At 48.7% G+C, this 23,844-nt stretch overlaps 1 protein-coding gene across 5 annotated transcripts in view; it reads right to left on the bottom strand.

The window, feature by feature from the left end:
- The window catches only part of LOC144169263 (guanine nucleotide exchange factor DBS-like), a 349,981-nt gene that overhangs the window by 72,908 nt on the left and 253,229 nt on the right, over window positions 1-23,844 (bottom strand). The window contains exon 1 of one of the 5 annotated variants that reach the window (XM_077698329.1): window positions 17,748-17,907. The exons of the other annotated variants lie outside the window; for them this stretch is intronic. The gene's annotated coding sequence lies outside the window, so the exon portion shown is untranslated. Of the gene's footprint in view, window positions 1-17,747; window positions 17,908-23,844 lie in introns of those variants that run through there. 5 annotated transcript variants of the gene reach the window in all.

Genomic DNA, 23,844 nt, shown 5'->3' with positions numbered 1-23,844 from the left:
TCATCGCAATCTTCGAACAAATAACGGAGATATGAAAGAAAACGTGTGAAGCAGTCGCGACCCCCTAGCCAATTTCCCGCAACTTTTCTATGACGTCACGGAACCTTGTTTGTGCGATTGGCGGCCGCCTAACTGACCTGTCGCGACGACACATGACTGGACGTCTGTAATGGGGCCTCTAGTTCCATTTGACCGCATCACTTGAATGCTAACGTGCAGTTAACGCACTGAAAATTATGTTTTATTGTTGGCCCGTATGACGTCATTCTTGCTCATAACACGTCACTGTGGCCCAAAATTTGAAAGTTTTTAAATGCTTTTTGCTTTTTTTTTTCGTTAAAAAAAGCATCTTTTGTGGCTGTAATGGAGCTGGCTGAGATACTGAATCCTAGTTCTTTCAAATTAAACGAAGTTGTATTTTCTCTTCATGGCTCCTTTAAACGTGCGCCGGAATCTCGTAAACACGGGCGTTCTTGCTTTTCGCCTCCATCAGAAAAGCGGCCGCCGCGGCCGGGAATCGAACCCGCGACTCTCGTGCTCAACAGCACAACACCTTAGCCACTGAGCCACCGGGGCGGGTCAGCGAAGTTTATTACCCAAGTTTAATGCGAAAAGAGGCGGCGCGAGACGCCGCGGTCCACTATAGAAGCCACACCAGCTAGTCAGCTATAGTCGCCCACCTGCGTTCCCTGGTACATTACCGATGGACTATAACCCACTGAATGCCACGCACAGGACAACCCACCACCCATCCTTCCTGTAACTTCTCCCCCAGCGTTTCCAAGCCACACAACAGGGCGCTTTCCATACAAGTCATTTTCATCCAGCTGTGACTGTCTTTTAAAGGAGCCATGAATACAAAATGCAAGTTCGTTTTATTAGAAAGGCTGCTTTGTCCTGATAAAAATGATACCGATTTCATCGCAAACTTTCCAAAAATAACGGAGATGTTAAAGAAAACGTGTAGAGCTGTGGCGACTCGCTAGCCAGTTTTCGGCAACTTTTCTATGACGTCACAGAATCTTGTTTGGGCTATTGACGGCGGCCGAACTAATCAATCGCCAGGACACATGACTGGACGATTGTAGTGGGGCCGCTAGTTCCGTTTGATCGAATCACTTGAATGCTAACGTGCACCGAACCCACTGAAAATTATGCTTTTAGTGCTGGCCCATATGACGTCACTCGCGCCGGTAACACGTCACTGTGGCGCGAAATTTGAAAGTTCTTATGTATTTCTTGCGTTTTTATCGGTTAAAAAACGTCTTTCGTGGCCGGAATGGATCTGAGTGAGGTACTGAAGCCTAACTCTTTAAAGTTAAACAAAGTTTTATTTTCTCTTCATGGGCGTCCCTTTAAACAGTGGACGAAAGCGTAATTTTCTAGGCACGTTATAACTTTACGGAAATTCAAACACTCTCGGGTCTTCGCAAGACTGAGAAGTTTGCTCTTTAGGAATAATTGCTAGCCAGTTGACTGAACGAGCTAGCAGCGAAAGAATCAAGAGCAAAGACAGCCCTTCGCCTGAGCCGGTTGGTAGGTACTGTATATCAGAAGACACAAGGAAAAAGTAAAAATAATTTCCTGCGTCCAGAAGCACTCTCACTGGGCAGCTATCACGCTCATCATTTGTATTTACAGCCGTAGTGAATGTCATTGAAAATGGCCTACTACATTAGAGCGAGCGTATGCAACAAAACACGTTCGAGATTCTCCACGGCGCTATTCGAATTCAAACGTAAGATGCAATAAAGGAGCGATGTCGTTGAAATTATGGCGCTTTTTCGCGGAGGGCCCTCAGAGAAAAGGGATTTTGTTCGCTGCGCCCGCCGCTTCTTCGGCGTGGCAAACCCAATGGCTGCTTGCGATACTTTCAGCGATTGCGTGTTCTCCAGCCATAATCGCGTCAGCAAAACGACCACAGGCCTGATTGGTTTTTCAGAGACGTATTTTGTCCGCAGTACAACCAAGAATGTTGATTTATAGAGTCTGCTAAAAAAAATATTTAAAAAAAATGCATTCTGGACCAGGCCTAAAGCTCGACGCCCCGATGCAGCATCTGACTATAGTATCACCTTCCGTATATTTCTGTATTTTTCTTGTAATAATTTTCTAGTAAAAATAAAACGACTTATCGCGGACTCCGCAGCAAGCGTTCCTTTTTATAAGCACAATATGAAGCATAACTGGCTATTCTGTAGCAGTGTATACACTCTGGTTCTCAACTGCGATTACATGATCCTGCTGCTATCGTGCAGCGCAAATATGCTCAAACACAGCCATTTTATTCCTTTTTAAGGCGCGTGAAAGCAAGAACTCCGCACTGTCGTTAATCCTGCCGTCTTCGGACTCGTTTTCCCTGCGCGCATTACCATGTTGCTTCTCTGCACGACAAGTTTCCTCACCAGACAAGGATTTGGCAACCCTACCCCTGGTTGAGTACACTTGCTAAAAAAATTCCTCCCGATGATCACAGAATCACACTGTGCCTGTAGGCCGGGCGATATATCGGCGTGGCTGGAGATCCTTGGGAGAGGCCTTCGCCCAGCAGTGGACACAACCTGGCTTAAGACAAAGAAAATATAAAGCCTTTCTTGGGCTACTTAAACCGAGAAACTTTGGTGTATGTGTCGGTCTGTCTCTCGGTTCAGCCAACCGGTCAAAAACTTAAAAAAAAAATCTGAAAACAGAACTTCATACAGGTAAAACGTTTCCGGACATCTAAATGCGGTAGAATGTGCCATATCGTTGAGCAAAAAGAAAAACGTTACGCATATTTGAGGCAAAACATCGAAACATAAGTGGTATTTGGGGTGTTATTTTAATTTAAAATACATGGCTGCTTGATTTTTGTGATCGCAAATAAAATACTTGTTGAAAACAATATTTTCACCCTAAACTACAAAAAAATTGGTCCGACCCACGCTGTGAAGGTGGTTGGAAAGCAAAATTTTAAACAACAAACAACAATTTCCCAAGCGACGTCATTTGAATTTCCACACGTGCCTCTACAAAGAGTGAAACCACAGATTCTGCCAGCCGTTACCTGGAATTTGCGGGGGCGGATTCCCGAACGCAGCAGCGTCGGACACGGCCGGGCTAGAGCGGCGGACGCCGCCGCTATAGCCTGGCCGTGCGTCGGCGGAAAGAAAACGGAGAGGATCGTCTTTCGAAGGGTACGACAGCGGAACCTAACAATCTTGATGTGCTAGCTCGGGGCTACGCCACCACGCGACACAAGCGCAGAGAACAAAATAATTTGGCGTGTCAGCTTAGTGATGCCCATTTACACCGAGTCAAACTAGTTACTTTAGTAAGTTTGAGAATTGTGATAAAGCTGAGGGAACTTTTGTAATCGCTATTTATCAGATCCATTGCTCTTGTCCCTTTTTATAATACCTCTTAAAACACAACCGAATTGGTCTTCATCAATTCAACAGCAGTGCGCAAAAGGTAGCGTTTCTCTGTAAGTGGTCTCCACATTTTGTTATGCCGCCCTGCAAACCAATCCTTAACGTATCTTTGCCGTACGCTCACTTAATTCCGTCGGGTCCGAGTTACCCAGCAGGTGCTGTCTAAAGAGTTAATCAAGGCGTGTGAAGAAAGCGCGCAATGGACGCGAAGCAGCGCCAAAACAGGCACGAAACAACTGTCGCTCAAGCAGATGACAAAGCCGTCCCGCCGACCCGCCCGTCGGTGCGAGCAGTCACCTGCGTGCGGGGAACGCTGGGTAATAGCGCCCTATCGCCGCGCCATCTACAGTGTGCTCCGTGATAGAAAAGAGTCTTACCCATCTTCAGCCGCGTTGGGAGTACCTTGTCCCGCACGTCACGAAAGAACCGTTGGCAGGTAGAGGTAGAAAGCTTTGCTTTTTAAAAGAGCTCGTTCCCGAGCCTAGACCTCGTGGCGGCATTTGAAGTAGCGAAAACTACCAATAGATGGCGCGCAAGCAGCGGAATGCCCGCAATGTGATTTCACTTGAGCGAACCTCCACGGCGTTGATTCTGGTCGGAGCAAGACGAAAGAAGAAGAGTGCAAAGGATGGGCGCGGGGTATAAGAAGGGCGTTTACGTGGCAAGGACGGCAGAAGACTACCGTCTTTCAAAGACAAACGCCGAGAAGTGGGCAGACACACGTTTTGGCAAATGTCACGCCTTGCACGGATTCGGGAACGAGGGAAGGATAAATCAAGGCACAATTCCTCATTTACAGGCACTGAACAAACGTCGGAGCTTTATTTTGTTCCCAGCTCTCCGTTGCTTCTGAGAGGAACGTGCACTGGAGATGAGAGCGACGATAGAGGAGGAGGGGGAGGAAGGAAGGAAGAGAGGGAGGGAGGCGGAAGTCTGTCTGCGACTCCCCCCCCCCAATATGAGAGCGCAGTGTTAATGGCCAACCCGCGAAGCAGCTAGGCTACAGCTGGGACAGCGCCAAGCCACAATGCCCTGCAGACGTATATATGCAGAGCGCATGACCGCTGCTATAATAGCACACGTCCGGCGCGCACACAGCAGCCTCCTCGCGATGCAACCGCGCTAACGAGAGACCCTCGCGTTCACCCCCATTGTTCGCAACGCCAGAGGGACGACCCTCGGCGCCCGAGCCGCCCTGTTGATGCGCCGAAGAAAACACAAGCCGCACGCAGCCGCCGCTCTACTGTGCGGTAACAAAACACCAAGTAAACTGCCTTTTTTTCTTCCTCCTGTCCCGTGCTACCCGAGCAAGGCATTGTGGGGCACCGCGTGCCTGCAGTGGCCTCAAAGCTTCCGTTAACTGCCGGCCTCATCACGAGAGGACGTCCGGGGTGGTGGCTGCGCGTTGGCCCGGACGGCGCCCAGCCGCCAGGTCTTCCGCTGCCTCGCCATGTCCAAAGCTGTGACGGGAACGCATAATATGGGGTGGGCGAGATCAGTGCAGTGGCTGCGGTGCGACACCAACGTGTAGCCCCCTATGGCGCAATACGGCAGCTCTCAGTCATGAGCGTGTCAGTGACGTTTTCTGGGATCACATAATGGGATGTGGTTCCACGATGAAGTATGTTGATGCGTGTCGTTTTGTCAGAGCTTACTCTTGAAGCTGAAGTCCGCCATTCACCTATTTCGATGACCACCTTGGCTTTCCCGCATAATTTTAGCGTTGCGCAAACGCCGATTTTGAAGCGCCTGCGTGTCTTGTGGTCATGTAAGAGCCATGTAAATGCGATGCGGCAAAGGCACTTTTTTTGCCTTGGCGAGAGAGAGAGAGAGAGAGAGAGAGAGAGAGAGAGAGAGAGAGAGAGAGAGAGATAGATAGATAGATAGATAGATAGATAGATAGATAGATAGATAGATAGATAGATAGATAGATAGATAGATAGATAGATAGATAGATAGATAGATAGATAGAGAGAGATAGATAGATAGATAGATAGATAGATAGATAGATAGATAGATAGATAGAGAGAGAGAGAGAGAGAGAGAGAGAGAGAGAGAGAGAGAGAGAGAGAGAGAGAGAGAGAGAGAGAAGGAGGATCGTCGCGGAGAGACAGGCGTACCCCCTGAAGTGCTATCACGAACACTTGCTTGAAGTCGGGGAGTCCAATTTAAGAGTCACTGCCTTTAGGCAATAACGCTACGTCCATTGAGAACGCGTTCTGTTGGTCTCAGCCAGTCAGAAAGTTCCTCTCGGGTGACTGGGATCTCCCAATTAGTGACGCAACGCGCAGGTTTTCTCATTCAGACTGCCCGAGTAGTACAGGATCTCCTTTAGCACCGGGGTCGCCTTCTATTGAAAATGCTTTGTGGCGTCGTCCCCTGGCGCCCCGCGCTCCTCGTCCCTTTCTCGCGGCAACTGCGACCCGACGGCCGGAGGGCTGGCCAGCGGCGATAGAGCGATGCGGCGCTTTGTGTGCCGTCGTCTCTTCGCCCCAAGAGCTATTTATAAGCCCTATTATACGCGCGCGCTGTACCAGCGCTATGCAGAAGTGCGCTGCCGCGCGTACAGCGTCGGGACAACGCCGCCTGTCGACGTCGGGAGACCGCGGACGTTTATGCCGCTTCGATAACAAGGCCCGCCGGGACGAGGACGACGAGAGAGTTGGAGTAGCTGTAGAAAGGACGTATATTCGCCGCGAGCTCGACATGTAGGTGGCGACAGCGTCGCGCTGCTAGTGTGGATGCTCCGCTGAGCGGCCCGTAAGAATGCACACTGTGGGCGCGCTTCGTGCTTTTTTCTCGCCGTATGTGCGCACGAAAGGTGCAAACAAGAGTGGTATGCTGTAGTTCGGTTCCTCAACGTTCAATGTATAGCATGCAAGCGGCAGTCAGTTTTCATTACTACGCCAAAAAAAGCGACGGCTCATCGGGAATCTCAGAATGGCCGTAATTGTGACAATGAACTTGTACGCTGTGGCTCGTAGCAAGCGCGATCCTTCCAGACTATGGCTTTGAGCCTTCAATAAAAGCATCAATAGAAACAAATCAGGAAGCCTCGATCTCTGAAATTCAGTTTACAACGGCAATCTCAATCGCTTTCACTGGTAGCATGACGCATTCTTGCATTTGTGGGATAGCCTGAAATGGTAACACTACTTAACTACCACAAAATTATTTCTAAGAGCTTACGATATTTTTTGTGTGTTCAAAAGGCAACATAAAATTACTGAATTTTGATCAGCGCAGAGATATAAATGTAACCGCTCTAACGGGTCTTTTAAATGAAATTTTAGCGACTCTGAAGGAAGGTTTGATGAATAACGATTTCAGATCACTTATTTACGGTTTTCGTCGCAAGTGAACTTGCGAATTGAATTGTGAACGCACGCAGTGCAATCAACATCTCATGTTTAGCTAGGTTTTCGCAAAGTGAAAAGCAGGTTTACAGGGTGCAAACCAAGCTTCTGGGACCTCGCAGTGAGCACAAATTTTCTGTTACGGCTGCTCTGTTGACCATTGCGTTCCTTTTAGAATCTAACAGGTGCCTGCAACAGCGAGATGTGTTTGCATTCTTGCGTATAAGGTCGCTTACGAACCCGAAAGATGGCAATAAATGAAGTTGCGCTGTTGCAGATGTAGTAAAACATTTCCTTTTTATTTCTCGTTGCGAATCAGCGCAATTGGTTCCCGGTAACTACTTTGTTTTGTAAACTGAATATTGCCTTTGTCTTGGCATTTAATTCTTGAGGACCGGTTAAAAAATGAAATTCTGTGCATTTCCTTTTTTTTTTTTCGGGAAGAGGGGGGGGGGGGGGTCCTGCCAACGTTGCAAGAGCAGAGAGAAGAGAACGCATGTAACTCGAAAAGCCAAAATATGGTTATCAGTATTACTTACAATCAAAACTACACTAGGCGTTGTGTTCTGTAGCGGTGAAAAAGCAGTACTTTAACGTATTTTCAAAATAATTACCCCCCCTTTGGTCCGAGATTGTCCAGGAATTGTGGCTCGCCTTTTTCAAAAATGTATTGAAAGCAAGCATTGTCGGAAAAAAAAACAGCGAGTCATGGCACACACCCCTCACACATGTGGGCAACAACGTGCATTATATTACGCGTTTTCTCCTCTTTCTTTAAACATAGGTCCACCTTAAGAGGTAAAGACGTGACCATATTAGACATTTGGTTATACTGAGTGAGACACGTTTCCGGACAATGTGATTAATGTCGGATTTGAAAACGATACATATGAAAATGACACACGAAATGCCACATGACAGACGCAAACTCACAACTGCTTAATTTTACCGAAAATTCCCCCAAAATACTCTTGCACATCCATAGAAACGTATTTTAAATAATACGTAAAATTAGCAACTCGATACAGTTGAATAAATGTTTATTCCTCCTCGTCAGTATAAACGACTGTCCAAAAATGGTATTTATTTTAGAAATATACGGGAAGGACACGATCACACAGGCGCTTGCTGGTGTAAAATACGTTTCCGGTAATGTATGGGCGATAGCGCACGGGTCGTGTGCAGTGTATATGTTTTTGTTTGTTTCTTCTTTCTATAAGGACACAGCGCAGTTTTACAAGGGTATGGAATTTGCACGCGTATGCACAGGTCTTGTCGCTTCTTACCCGTTTCGCGTACTAAACTTTTATCGTTTAAATAATCACCACACCACCTTCAAAAAGCACCCTTCGACGTACCCGAAACGGCAGACGACTGCACTCAACAATAGGAAAAGTGCAATGTGTGGAAGCAATGTTCATACCCAAGCGGTGACCACGGCGAAGATGTTTCGTGGAATTAAACCAGCGCATTAACCCTCAACGGCCGCTGATTATTGCGTTTCTAGAGGAAATGCGCAAGCAGAGGTAACTATGTCATTGCTTACTGCCAAACGAGCACACATATTGGTTGTTTTGTCGTGTGCAGCACGCGTCTTGCGCCGCACGCAACGGGAAAAAGCAGACGACGCGAGAGCGCAATCCACACTAGGAGCGGTTCGTCCCGCCGCCGCCAGGGGCCGACTGTGTTCGCGCTCGGGGCGAATAGAGACGGAAGCGCCGGGCCAGTTTCGCACAGACTGACATTGTCGAGTCGGGATACTAGCGGCAGAATATAGTTGGGTGGTACCATGCCTGAGACAGTATCGACAAGCGCAAGGTATAGTCTCAAACCAAGGACAATTGCTGCATGTGCGTAGGAAGGTGGGGGAAGGGGGAGGGATAGAAGGCTTCAGCCCCCCCCCCCCCCCCCCCCCCTCTTCGAAATTTTGTCGCGCTGTCGTGCAAGGCGCAGCCACCAGCGTCGGAAATCATCCTAGGACTTTGTATAGAACTCCAGGAATAATCCTGTCCGGAAAGTGCACCTACCCTGCACTGGTGGCCCGTTTCCCTCCTGACATGCCTAACACCCCCGTTGCTGCGCCTAAGGCCTTTTATCTACGGGGATGTTTTGCGAGCGCGCGTTCCGCGACGCGACGGAAAGCAGGCGAGATTCGCAGGCTAGACCGCAGGCCTGGCTGCTTTAGTGCCTTCATGCAACCAGGGCGTCGCCGGAAACCATGTGCGCCAACTACTTCGGACTTCTCCCCTCCCCCCTCTATCTCTACATGTTGCAAATTTACCCGCTAATTCGCAGCTGCGGCGCCGTTCGTGCGGCAAAACGATATGTTGTCACAGCGACAAAAATAGGTCGTTTTGTCGCGCGAGCGACCCCGCAAGCAGCGAATTCGCGGGTAAATTCGCACCATGTACAGCGGGCTTTCTGTATAAATGTACATTTTGTTACCAGTGACACTTTTGTTGTCCTGGTCAAAATATTATCTTCTCGCTTTTTTCACCACAACTGAACATTTTAACGTCGTTTTTGTGTGACTAATTTTGGTGCGATTATCCATAGGCTACGGTTGAAAAGCTGCTCCTATGCAATATATTGTCATAAAAGACAGCGGCGTTAAGATCTGTCTCTAGCCGTCGCATGTGTGCGAAAATGGAAAAAAAGGAAGATTGTCGATGACGAAGTGACGATAAAATAAAACGTCCACCCACAAGTTGTTTGTTTCGTGCTTTTCCCGTTTATCATGTCCGGCGCGTGCTTTGTGTTTTAAATGAATGAATTGTTTACTTCAATGTTTTTTGCTTCCGTGTTTGTTAAGCATATATGTTTATATTTGTTGTACATTTTTATATTTCCTTTATTGCGATTTCTCCTGAAGTACACAAAACAGAAAATATCAAGCAGTGATAGCAATTCTGCAACAGTTCTCGTAACATGCGAATAATTTTTTTATGAAATCTTATTTTCCTTGTTTTTTTTACATTTATAGTTCCGTAATTTCAGTTAATAGTTGAACATTTATTATATACATTTTAATCCCTTAAAAATTATATGGAGTAGGTCTAGGTGCAATACAACCCCCCCCCCCTCCCTACACCCCCTCCCGAGCGAAATTTCTGGCTGCGCCCGTGAACTGCTGTTATATACTCATCAGTTGTGCCTTAAATGTCCACTCGTAAATTGTAGTGAGGACCTCACAACGCAATAATTTCTTGGGTATAATTAGTAAGACGCCAGCGGATCTAGAAAATCGAAACCATGCACGCCAAATTCTGCGATACGGGTACCCTGGACTTTGCTTTACTTCGGTTCGTGAGCAAAAAGAGAAATGTTTCAGCACTACCGCAGCGCTCAAACGTCTCTGTTTCCGCTTTCGGAATTGCTTCGCCAGGGCAACTGACTGGGTCCGAACGTCGACGGTCTGCAAGGACAGGCGTTCATAATGAGCAAAGGACGACGAGAGGCTGGCTGAAAAGGAGCTATACATACCCTACATACCGGCTTCGTCTCATGACCAGTAAATGAACGGTCGCCACGGCAAACACTCCTTACATGACTGAACAGCGCATGCTTCGCATTGCTTCAGCGACCCTCTTCTAGCTGTTCAGCCATCGGAGCGCGTTTGCTTTACAAACGTCTAACAAGAGTTCCCGCAAAGGAATATATGCGTCTTCGCCCATACAAAAGCACTCATCTCAGAAGTAAGTCAATACCAACAAAAGGCGCGTATCTTTTGCGAGAAAGAACCCTTCAAAAGGGAATCTTCTGTGCTTTCAAAGTCGGCAACTGCAAAATGCCAGCTAAAAACGGCACACGCCGAGACAAAGTTTCTCGTCACGACGAATATTCCTCGCAGACGCAGACAGCGCGAGGAATGCTGCCGAGCTGCTACTCGGCCAGACAATGCCCGGCCCGTCTCTTCTTCGGCGACACAACGGCCGGATAGTCTGGTTGTCTGCATACGCGCTTTCATTAAGCGCCTCCGCGGCCGGGCTCACAGCCGGCGCAGTCCGCTCCTTTGTCTCAGCCTGCATACGCAAGAGGACGCCGTTATTGTGTTGCGCGATGTCGCCTCCGAGAGTGCTGCTTAGCACTCTCCATTCGTTTTCCCATTGCCGCTGCTACTTAGGCAGAGGCTCAGCCCATGCACGTGGTGGCGAGGCGGATCTCTGGGCGGCGCCTAAACAACATATGCAAGGCGAAATGAACGAGCTTGCTTGGCCTTTCAGCAAATGCAAGGCGCAGAGAGACATTTCATTCGGCCTGGCAACAAATTAAATGCAGAGAACCAGATTCCTCGGCCCTACAATCCATACAAGGCGCAGCGAACCAGCTTGTTCGGCCTTGAAACAAATGAAAGGCGCAGAGAACCAGCTTGTTCGAGTATGCAACAAATACTTAAGGCGCGTTGCGCTGCTGGGCACAAGGTCGCGGGTTCGATTCCCGGCCGCGGCGGCCATATATAGGCGAAAAGGAAGAACGCCCGTGTGTACAAAATTTCGGCGCACGTAAAGATCCCCAGGTGATCAAAATTAATCCGGAGCTCTCCCCTACGGCGCGACTCATCGCCTGCGTTGCGTTGGCGCGTAAAACACTGCAATCAAATCAATCAAAATGCAAGGCGCGCGAACCACCTCATTCGGCCTTACAACACGTGTAAGGCGCAGAGGATTCCAGCTCGTTCGCAGCGCTTTCCGCGCGTGATACGATCCTTACAACCAATTGTCCACCCAGATACGGCGGTACCAATGACAACTCGGGGCTAAAGTTGAAAGCGACAATGTTCGAAGCGGAAGTTGGAAGAGCTGCTCCGTTTTCCCCATTCCCAGGAACATATATACTACTATAATAACCAGGGAAATTGCAGCAACTATAAGCCCTCGGGCGCAGCACGGATGGAGTGGACTGCATGCAATACTAACTTTTCCCAGTTAGGGGTGGGGTTTGCAAGGGAATGCACGAACAGAGAAGCGTTGCAATATTTTCGATATCGCGACAGCGAGTGCATGTAGTTGGTATACGCTTACACGCTGCGTGGTACAGCCACAGGTGTACCGGAACTTTGCCGCATATAATAACTGATAACTTGGCTGGCACGACTCGGTTGCCACTGTAAGCTCATTAGAACAAGCGTTGCGGGAAACGGTGCTCGCAGAGTCGAGCAGAAGATGACACCACCAGGGGCGCAACGCGCACACTTCCCCTAGCGTTACCGTGTAGGCTCAGTTATAAGCGGGAACTCTAACGTCCCGCGCGTATAGGGAATTTGCTGACAGGCACTTGTGAACAAGTCATCGTCGTTTACTGCAGCATGCCTGCCTCCGTTCTTGAGGTAAACAGAGGAACCAAACCATGCTATGCTAGGTGTAGCATCTATCTTATAGGAACGTCCAGGGTTGTAAGAGGAATTTTTTTTTATGTGTGTGACACGTACGTAAACGCACACGTTTGAAAGTTTTAGACAAACAGAAAGTTGTTCATCGGCTAAAATCTGCGCATTTAGCTGTGGAAAACAAATTGAGCCTAGCGTCGGAAACACGGTAAACTGCTACAGGACAAATAGATGTAGTATTCAGAATATGCATATGGACGTTCGCAAAAGGAACTTTTGAAGGGGCCATGAAGACAAAATGGTACTTCGCTCAATTTGAAAGAACTATCCCTGGGAAACTCACTCAGCTTCATTAGAGCAATAAAAGGCATTTTAACCCCCCCAAAATGCAGGAAATATTGAAGACTTTCAAATTTCGCTTTAAAATGACGTAAAATGGGCAGAAAAGATATAGTAGGGGCAGGCGTTAGAAGCATAGTTACCGCATTGTTGAGTCCACGTTAGCATTCACGTGGTACGATCAAACGGCACTAGAGGCCCCATAAAATCGCCCGGTTATGTTTCTTGACAGTGGCGTAGCTCGGCGGCCGCGAATATCACAAACAAGATTCTCTGGCGTCATAGACAAATCGTCGGAAAGTGGCTAGGGCACCGCCACTGCTTTATATGTTTTAACATTTATTATCTCGAATATTTGTTCGAAGTTTGCGATAAACTTAGTGAAGTCGTTATCAGAACAAAGCAATTCTGCTAATGAATCGAACTTCTCTTTCGACGCCATGGCCCATTCAAAGAATGTTATCAGTAGGAACCGAATTTTAGGCAAATGCTTATTTTGTTCGTTGCACTCTTGTCACCCCACCTTGATATATGAGCATGAATTAGGGGTTAAGAAGGGCTTTTATGGCGTTTTTATAGTGCCTATAAATGCCTAAGCGCCTCTTTTCAAAATCGGCGCTTTTTAATCAGTATTCTCAACTTTCAAGTATTTTTTCATGTCTGTTTCTCTGTATGCTACACACATGGAAAGCGACAGCGGCCACTGAACAAGAATTTGAGCACTGCGCTTGTTGAATTAAGCCATTTGATCGTCATTAGTGCAGCAGTTTATGGCACCGTTAAACGGCTACGTTCAACTGTTGGCGCCTTTGTGGAATCGTAAAGAATAACATTTTTGTTTTCCCCGTCGTACATACAGGTCCCGCACGTCCTTGCTTGAAATTATTTGCGTTAACGTAAAAATTTATCTCGCCTTTATTTACGACGCTGAAGGCCTAAAATGCTGCTTTGTCGGCCTATTTCTGGCGCCTAAAACGCACTTTTTTAATGCCTAAAAATCCGGCCTCTATACAGTTATCAGCCATACTAACTAGCAAGTACAGAAGCCGTGTCTGCGATGTTTTCCGCCCTCTAGTAATTGAAATGCACGAAGTTTTAGATCTGAAAGAGGTCGGTGAAGGGTGCGGCAGCCATAAGCAATCTTTCCGCCGCAGAAACTTTGATCGCGGGAGAACCAAGTGATTGACAGGCAGCCGCAGAGGCGAGCACCGAGTGCGCCGCCACGCGTACGACGTTCTCTCATTAGCACCGCCTGCTTAACTTACGCCTCGCTTAAACCACTTTTGTCGGGCCCCAATTTTCCGAAAACATTACGGCTCACGCGCGGACGCTTAAGAAGGAAGCTCCGCGCCTCGGACAGGCGCTTACTCCCGGAAGCAATTTCCCCGGTGCCGTCTTCAACAAACACGCCACTGCCGACCGAGCTGTGGTACACACAACACCCCCTCGACGGTCTTCCAAATGAATGGAGCCTATAAGTGGAGGAGGAAACCAGCGGCGAGGAGGAGATGAGGTGTTTACGGAGTGCGTAATAAGCGACCGGTGAGAACGGCGCCCGGTGTTCTTGGGAGACTGCGCTTGTAAGCCACGCGCGCGTGTATGCCCAGCGAATCGACGGCGACCACTGGGCGGGCAGCGACTCCCCCCACCTCTCACCGAGCGCGGCGGCCACTCAGGCAGGCGTGCCGGCGGCTCGAGCGCCGCTGATCAATAAACCGAAATGAGGGCGAGGAGAGCACGCGAGCCAGCAAGAACAGCCAACAAGCCTCGACGCAGAGCTCAAGGACGCGGGGGTTATATATGTGGAGAAGGAGAGTGCGTGTGTTTATGTACGTGTGTGCGCGTACACCGTACATCGACGAAAGCCCCCCTCGGCTGATGCGTAAATGCGCTCGGCGAGCGGGCTGGGCGAAAGGAGACGTTGGGCGCCAATGTGGGTGATTTGCCCGGTCGGTCGCCCAAATCCTTTTCCCAGCGGCCGGAAACGGAAGCCAGGCCGCGAGACCGCTTAGTGCGCGGTACCGGGGGAATGCGGCGGGCGGCGGCCTTCCTGGGCTCGCCACCGGCTCGAAACCCGCGGTGGCTTCCGCCGATTCCATTCCCCGTGCGGCGGCGCGCCATCCTGCCATTTAGCGCACTTTCCGCAGCACAGTTGCCAATCATAGACCATTTGGGTGGCCTTCCGAGTGGCTCCGTTAACACACCGTCGCGAAGGCGCGCGAATTAACTGCCAGCCGACTTCGAGAAGTTGAGTCGGCTTTAACTTCAGTAACTCGGAAGCACCTTCAGAGTACATTTTCCGGACTACTCTTCCCTCTAATTTATGCATTCGGCTTACTCGAATAAGTTCTTGTTTTCTTATTCTGTACAGAGGTACATTCCTATCAATACCTCTCAGGGGACAAGCACGCGTACATTTCTTCGGACGATGTGGCCCTCAAGAATACGCGGAAAATCGAAATATTCCGCCAATCCGTCGATTAGCTTATGGCCCGAGCAACTTTAAAGAAACGGTGTCAAGAGTGACCTGGAACACTTCATTTGGAATATTGCCACAAGAGAACAGGCGCAACGAGTAGTATCTTGTTATGAGAATATGAGGCGCTCCACCAGCAACGTCCTAAGAAAATCGGAATCAACCGGAACAAAACAGATGAAGTTCGCAAACTACGCAACGCTTAACATTCAGGAACCTGTTTTTATGTATTGATATTGTAGCGTGAGCTACACTGGCCGAGGTTGAGCAGTTTCGCTATAGTGAACTATAGTTTCGCGTGGGCCGTGAAGGGCCGTTCTGCGCAAGTGCGAGGAGGACATGGATTGGTTTGGATCGGATCAGATTGGGTTGGCTTGGATTGGATTGGCTTGCCTTGGATTGGATTAAATTGGATTGTGTTGGGTTGAAAACTAATCCAATCGGAGTACGGGTGTGTAGAGAATTGGGTCTGCACATTCGCCGGTCTGCGCATTCCAGAGGAGCGACGTCATAGACGCGGCAGACGCACTGGCGCCGGCGCGTGCTTAGCTATGCGCTTCCGTTGCGCAGTAGCTAAGTCTGATGCTGCGCAGGAGCCGCTTGATAGCCGTTTCGCGTGGCTCCTGGAGAGCCGTGCTGCGCATGCGCGAGGAGCAGTGACTGGACTGGACTGGACTGGACTGGACTGGACTGAAGTGAATTGAAGTGAATTGAAGTGAATTCAATTGGATTGAATTGGTTTGCATTGGATTGGAAATCGTTTTAGCAGCAGTAAGCATAATCAGCTAATCCTAGACAACCAGGAAACCTAAGAATAACCAGCTGAACCTTAGCACACGCTACGTATACCCTGGCATAGCCGAGCTAAGCCATTGCCATTTTTTTTTTTTCCTCGTCGCACAGTACAACGAACCCAAAGCGTCAATTTGCCCGGAGTTTCGCTTTTTTTTATTTCGGCTAACGACACGCTCTCGAGCCTCATTCTGCGGTTTGCGCCTAACGATCTGGAGTCATAGCTTTGTTCGCGACGCCTTTTCCAACGCGGACGTGCGAGCAATCTGGTGCGGAAAAGCACGAAGCACTAACGCTCTGTTTTCAGGGTCGGCCACGTACAGCCGTGACAGGAAGACGTCATTTGCAGACTGTGCAACGAAAGAGCTGAAAGAGCACGCTATGCCCATAGAGCTGGAGTACGGCCTTTTGTGCACTTTCGACGCAGAACATGCGGAAGGTGGGGAAAAAAAAGAAACAGTGAGCGTCGGAGCAAGTGCGAGGGCAATAGAAGAGCTCGTGGTCATTTACTCCTCGGCCGTCATTCGTATCTCCAAGTGTGACGTTAATGCAAAAAAAAAAAAATGAGGGAACGAAAGCGGAGAAAAACCTATAGCGGCGACGGTGCAGGTTTGGCCTGGCTCCATTCAGGAGGACTGTCTACAAGACATCTCGAGCAGATGGCGACGAAGGAGTCGGAATCTAAATTCCAGCAAAGCGACCGCACGAAAGCCAGGCGTTTTCGGAAAGATTTCTACGCCATTAGAGACAACGGATAGGAAAAACAGCTGGTCCTCGAAAATGGGCGTCCAATGCGGGTCTTCTAAAGGGGACATGAAAACGACATGCAAGCTTGGTTCATTGAAAGGCTGTTTTGTGCCAATAACAATGATACCAATTTTGATGCAAAGTTTCCAATGAATACTTCTGATATTAGGCAAAAAACAGATAAAGGAGCCACGTTCTTCGGCCACGTTGTCGCTGGGACTCTGTGACGTCACGGGAGGTTGTGTGATTGGCGGCTGCCGATCTCAGCCATCGCCAAGAAGCACGACACCGATTCTAGTCGGACCTCCGGTTCCTATCATTGCAACACTGGAATGTTAAGGAGAAGTTAGCACAGTGATAAATCTGTGCCACGTTAGTGCTGCCGCCGTGGATGAAATTTGGAATTTTTAACGTTTTTGTAATCTGTTTTTTGGTTATAAACGCCAATTGGGGCCTGGGATTGGGTTACGGAGGCCAAGTTCTTTCAAATTGAACATACGGCTGTAGTGTAGGTCGTCATCTCAGCGCTTTAAAGAAACATATTACAAGTACACATATGCACATGTTCATTATAATATATATATATATATATATATATATATATATAGCGAATCAGAATAGGAATCGAGGGGCTCGTTGAAAATTAGACAGAAATAAGAGTTAGCAGTCAACAAAACCTCGGAAAGCAAAGGGGAGGATGTGGTAGGTCATTGAAACAGATAAAGAATTTTGGAAAGAAAGAAAAAAAAAAGTGGAGAAAAAATGCCCGCCAGGTGGTGGGATCCTAACCCACGACCTCCAGAAAACACACACACACATACACGCACACGCGCACACGCACACACACACAATGCTTCGTTGCGCACGCTCACATACATCTGCGTGAGTACGGGCAACACCCCACGCTTACTACTAAATCCCGCTATTTTGTGTAATACGCGGTGCAGTTACACAGTGCTTTTTCCCTCACGGGCCCCACGATCGCCTAGGCATGCTGCTTGGTGATGGGCCATGTCAGCGACCGCCCATTGCCCAAACAAGAGCCTCTGACGTCACAGACAAATCGCCCGAAAGTAACTGGGGAGTGGCCACTGCGTCATATGTTTTCTTCAACATATATATCGATTATTTGTTTGAAGTTAGCGGCAATCGGCAAATTGGCGTCTTCGTTATCGAGACAAAGCAGTCTTTTTTACTGAACCGAACTTGTCTTTTGCCTTCATGGCCTCTTTAACGTATGCCAAGAAAGAAAAATCCCGCCACTACGCAGACAAAAACTACAACGAAAGCTGACTCACTCGGCAACGGCAAGCCGCGACAAGGGTCTTCTCCGTCAGACCTCCCCTTCTTCCCCGTCCGTGCAGCTAGCGAGGCCCCGCACACGAGCGCGTATGCGACGCGACCGTGCGGAAGCGTGCGCGTCGTGTTCGCCCAGACCTTGGATGGAAAACACGGCCCGGCGCTTCCTCGTGAACATCTCTCTCGGCGAGCAACGATAGGACGGGGGAGGAGACGTCGATCGCATAGTCACGCGTGGCTTGAGGACATCAAGGGGGGACGCAATGCACCCCGCATCCATCTTGTACGCTCCCCTTCTGCAAGGCGATCCCCGCATAGCTTATTTCGCCGAACTTTGCATGAAGGCGCCGGGGGAAAAAACTAGGGAACGACTTCACACGCCTCTTTCTCTTCTCCCTTTCTCTGTACCTGCCTTCAACACGTAGAGCAATACTCGGGCGAAGACCGAATCAAACTCGGCATGCTCTGCTTTGTACAGCGCAGGAATTATTGCCAACAGTTGGAGTGTGAGTGCCATATATTACCATATCGATTTTAGTTTATTAACCCTGCGTATAGACACGGCTCCACTTGGCTGCCCTGGCAGCAATTCTACGCTCACGATACTTTCTTAATTCAGCGTTAATCCGAATGTAAAAGGAATTCATGAGAACAAAAATCGCGGTGACACGAATGATCATAAACACTAAACTCGCATACACACCCACCAGGGGCGTAACCAGAAATTTGTTTCGGGGTTGTTATACGCCCCCGAAAAAAATAATAATAGAGTATACGCTGGACCCCCAAACAATCTAATTTTTCTGCATGTATAAATTTGGGGGGTGTTCTGACCCCGAAACACGCCCCCTCGCTACGCCCATGACTCCTAGCCCGCCGCATACACTCCTCAATCCCCTCCTGGGGAGCGGGTGTATTTGTATAACTTGGGGAAAAGAGTCATCATCATCATCATCATCATCCTGTCTACGCCCATTGTAGGGCAAATGCCTCTCTCATAGCTCTCCAATTCTTATCCCGGTCTCATGCAAACTGCGACCAATTTATCCCCGCAAACTTCTTGATCTCATCCGCCCACCTAACTTTCTGCCGCCCCCTGCCGCGCTTGCCTTCTGTAGGGATCAACCCTGTTGAATCCAATCAGAAGAATCATGATTGGGTCCAAATAACCTCGATTTCCTTTTCACCCGGAGTTCTCCGCTGCTTTGACTGCTGCTTCGAATTGGGCCATTTTGTGCTGATTCAATATTTCGTACACGCATTTTGAGAACTTTCAGCTGGGCTGTCTGCATTACTTACAATATCGTGAACTGTTTATGCGGTGGGTCTGTATAATAATTCCACTGCCCTTTTTTCCCCACGATTACTGGAGGGCTAACCTCAACTTTGGGTCCATTCACGCCTGGCCCAGGTTGAAGAGTGATATACTTGTCGGTCGATATATATATATATATATATATATATTCGAATTTACAAAACTTATCGAACTGCCCTGGCACCAGTGACAAGCGGTATTATTATAAAATTGTGTAAGATGTGGTCTCTACCTCACAATATGCACCACCCTAGCATTGCATAAGGCATGCACTCATGCACATTGCGAGGAGCCACCGCGGGTTCGAGCTATTTGAGAACGCTCACGGAACTGAGACGCCGTCGCGCCAGCTCAACACCGCCTCTGTTGGGCAGGTGGAGTAGAGGGCGACAAAGGAATAAGCCCAGTGTAGTACATCAGAAGGCGTTTATTCGCGCCAACCCCTTCAGTTACAGTTCAACATCCCCGTGGGTGGAAAGGGACGATGGGCGATCTGGCGCCACGCGCAAGTGCGCGCGTCCTCGGCGCGCTGAACCGGTGGGCTCAGCAATAAGGGCAAAATCTGGGGTGCTGGCCGATGGGCTCGCAATAGAAAGACGCTGTCCTTCCGTTCCCAGGCGCGTACCGCACGGCGCGATCGTCGAGTGTCAGGTACGGCTAATATGTGAGTGAACGGACTGAGGATCAACCGAAGGCACGGGCCGGCAGCCGGAAGGGCTAGCGCTTAGAGCCGGCGCAAAAGAGCTGCGACCGGGCGGTGAGAAAATAGTTACGCACCTTCGGCTGTCCTCCTGAGCGTCTCCCCCGAACGGACCCCCGCGCAGGGCGCGCGTTCGCGTCCTGGCGAGGGTGGTGTTCGGGCATCGTTCAAACGGGCCAATGAGGTGAGGTTAGCTCCAACACCAGGGCGGAGCCCCCCCCGCTGCGTGACAGTGTTTTATCGCCGCAACGGTTGCAGGAGTTTTAGAAGACGGCTCGGCCCTACACAGCGGCGCCGAGACGAGCCAGCAACTCGAAGGAGACGAAGGAGAAAGGGGGAAAAGAGCCGCGCAATGCCTCGGGCGCCAGGATCCCCACAAAGAGTACAATCTTTCAATCGTCTTCAATGTTTTTTTTTTTTTTTAATAATGCCAGAATGCGAGGTGGAAACAGGCGAGGATGTGTGGGGAGGGGTGGTTGGGTTCGACCGGATTGAGTTGGGTGGGTATAAATGCCCAACAAGTCCAGCAAGCAATTGGGCATTCAATTCATTTTTGCATAGCAGAACGTTCAGCCTCAAAACTGAGTGAACGTAAAACCACAACCGAAACAGCATTGGATCTAACGTTCCACGTATACAACGTAATTTTCCAGCAAGCATTCCGATATCGACATTACGTTTCCTGGTATCCACAGGACCAAGGCCTAAGCTCTGAAATGTTGCACATACCGTTTTTAAGCGAAAGTCCGCCGAACAGGCGGATCGACAAAAATTTGTAATTAACCGTCGGAATACATTAACGTCAACAAAAGTGAACGCAAAAGGACAACCCAAGCGCGCAAGCTTGCAAAAAAGAAGGTGCCATTCGAAAACAAAAGTGAAGTTTTTACAAGGGGCGGATTCTAAAAAGTAGAAAAATAAGTTTTAGGCTGGCGCACTCGTAAAATGACAGCGTACGCTCAACTACAGTTTTTTTCCGAAACTTTCTCGTGGATTGTCGCTCTATACGAGACGGTCACTCATGAGCGGCGAAGCGGAGCGTCTACTTTCGCCTCCCCAAGATGCGGTATGCGGAGTCGTCAAGGCCTCCCCCGCCTCGTCGCACACTCGAACGCACGCTGGAAAAAAAAAACTACAACGAAAACAACGAAAGGCGAAGGCGTCTCGTACCTGCATAACGCCTATAGCGCGAAGCGCGACGGTCAGACAACAACGGGGCGAAAAAGACAGACGCGGCAGCTACGTACGTATACAGGATACGTCGGCTCCTGTCGTGGCGGCATAAAAAACGAGAAAAAAACTGCCCCGACACCGAGCGCGTGTTTCGGAGCGACACATATTCGTTCCGCGAGTGGATAAAATGCGACGCAACGACCGTGATTCGTGTTTTAAAAGCGCGCCGAGGGAAGTCTGTTTTGTGGTCCTTTGAAACGCGTATATAGTGGCACGCGCGTCCAAGACGACCTGGGTCGTGCGGGGTCTGAGCGCAGTCGGGTAGTCTATACCTGTATAGTGCGTCACGATGACGTCACGCGCACGCGGTCTACTATTTTACCCCGCTTGTGGAGCAAACGCGGAATTTTGATCTCCTCCGGACGTAAAGAAATATTCCAGGCTCAGAAAAGTTGACAGGAGGGTGAGCAGCGCTGGGCAGAACCTTGGCACTGTCACTGAATTGAAACTTTATGCCGTAGAAGGAGTGGGGCGGCTTGAAGGTGGTCAAGAGCACACAGTCATCTCAAGATGGTCAAGAGCACACAGTCATCTCTGCTCGCGTTGCTCGCGCGTCTTGTTCAGGGTAACCACAACGATGGCATGGGTTAACATACAATGCACAGCTCCACGACAGGCCCGCATAAAGTGGAAGCGATATCCGGAGCAAATGCCATCTCTGGGGGCCGCGGAAAATGCCAGGCGACTGCTCGATTTGTTTGAGTAGTGCCTTCCGTCTTGTAAAAATGGACATACGACTCAACAACTCGAATAAAAACAAGTCCGTATTTTCAGCTTTCGGACGTAAATGACTATCATCTTAGATGATGTAAAACTATGTTGATCTTTTTTGGTAAAATAAAAAGCAAAGATGTCTGGGAAAACCAACCGTAGGAAATCGGTGCCTAGCAAACACCGAAGTCAGCTGAAAACGAACCCCACGTTGGGCGCCAATTTGTGGGGCTGGGTTGTCATGAGTACCTCTACCCCGCAACATGCACTTCTATATTGGTCAGCATAAACGTAGCGGGGACGGTGGGGGATTAAGTGCTCCGGGACAGGTTAGACATGGAGCTATTTAACACGCACCTAAAGTGTAGTCTAATGCCCCCTCCACTTCTGCGGAATCCAAAAACGACCCCGTGACGTGGCCCCGACCACCGACCCTTCGCGTAGCAGAGAAACACCTCAGCCAGACGTGAAACCATCCGTTTTAAACAAGACCCGGTCTTGAAAGGTACTCCGCAAAACTTCCGATAAACGCTTTCACTCCTTCCTTCGCGTCTCGAAGCATGTTATAGCCAGCCAGCCCAGAGCGGCGCAGTGTGGAATTTTCTTGTCGCAGCAGATGAGTCTTCCGTTTCTGCTTTGCTTTTGTGGCATCTTTTTGAGCGGCTATTGATTGCGTTTATTGCTGGAACTGTAGGAAAGCCTGCCACTGGCCACTACACCGCTGTAATCACGTAATTAGAGCGCTGCAAGAACGCCAAGACCGGGAAGGAGAGAAAACTCTTTGGAGTAAGTTTATAAGTTGTCTGATGGGCACAGAGCAGTAATTTTTGGCTGAGGTACTTTTTTACTCCTTATTCTACGTTATGAAAGCATTTAGGATATGAAGACAGTCGAAAAAAGTGTTGCAAGGTCCCCTTAAGCTATTTCATACTTCTTACCCTACTCAGTGAAGATTTGCAGTGTGCGCGTGCGTGCGTGTGCTTGTACGTGTGCGCGTGTTCTGGGAACAAAGATGTAATCAATTTTTTGCAATGGCAGCATAGGTTCGAAGTTATTTAATGTGTTGTGGGGCACAGCACAGTGCGTCAGAACTCTCACTTGTGCTGCACCATTAACTTATATGCTAACCCCCTACCTTAAACCACAGTGTTACGCCAAAAAATTTCGATTAGCTATGCACTTCCTCTATTAGTATATGTGTTCCTTAAAGACCAGAGGGCGCAAATATACCACAACTGTAATTTTAGCTATCTCACTGCAAAAATAATGACCGTACGAATTTTCATGTTATAAAACACTAATATCTTCCCGAAATACACCACATAATATTTTATCGTGATGGGGACAAGGTCAAACTTACGTCGTTTTATTTCGTTATCCAATATATATGCTTTAAGATTCAGCTAGCATAACTGCAACCCGACTAGTACACACCAAGGAGCTGAGTGCAACAGTCGGACCCAGGGGAGAAAAGTTGCTTCAGAGACAAACAAGGGAAGACGTGTAGTAATGAATGCAAATACGGCCAGTCAGAGTGTTTAGAAAAAAAAAAAAAGACACCTCGGTAAATATTTCTGATAGGCCTGTAATGTCCCGGAAATACGATTTCTTATAACTTATATATCGCAAATAAGAGCACTTCGTAAAATCGACTTTTTGAAGATTTTTTCTGGTTTGAAGACCAGGGTCTCCCTCAAAAACGAAGGAAAGCGCTACTGCGTATTTTGTGTATTGAACCAAAACTTGAATTTTCAAAGCCCTCAGTGCTGCCTATTGGAACGCGAAACATACACCGCCGATGAAGTCTCCGATCGTTAAAGCGCATTTCGAGTGCCTCTGAGTCATCCTCCCATGCATGGCTTCAGCTGGCTTCAGGTTGCGATCTCCAACCATGACTCAACCCATCATCGCATTTCGGACCAAACAGCCGCTTTCCGTTTAATTCTGGGTATGGGATTTCAAACGAAAAAGACGGGAAGAGAAAGAGAGGGATACTTAGTATGCAACGAAGAGTATATATAGTAGAACGTGTCTCGCCGACCGGGCTTCAGGTGACTCACACGTCCCCGACGTGGTAGCCATTTGTTTTTTTTTTTTTTGTTTTTTTTCTGCCACAAATGCCTGCGGCTCTGTAACT

Source organism: Haemaphysalis longicornis, unplaced genomic scaffold, assembly GCF_048455015.1.
Source record: "Haemaphysalis longicornis isolate Haplotype H1 unplaced genomic scaffold, Haemaphysalis longicornis Haplotype H1 scaffold_2, whole genome shotgun sequence".
NCBI classification, from domain to species: domain Eukaryota; kingdom Metazoa; phylum Arthropoda; class Arachnida; order Ixodida; family Ixodidae; genus Haemaphysalis; species Haemaphysalis longicornis.
Note: the sequence above shows the minus strand (reverse complement) of the source record. Positions and strands in the feature narration are given on the sequence as shown.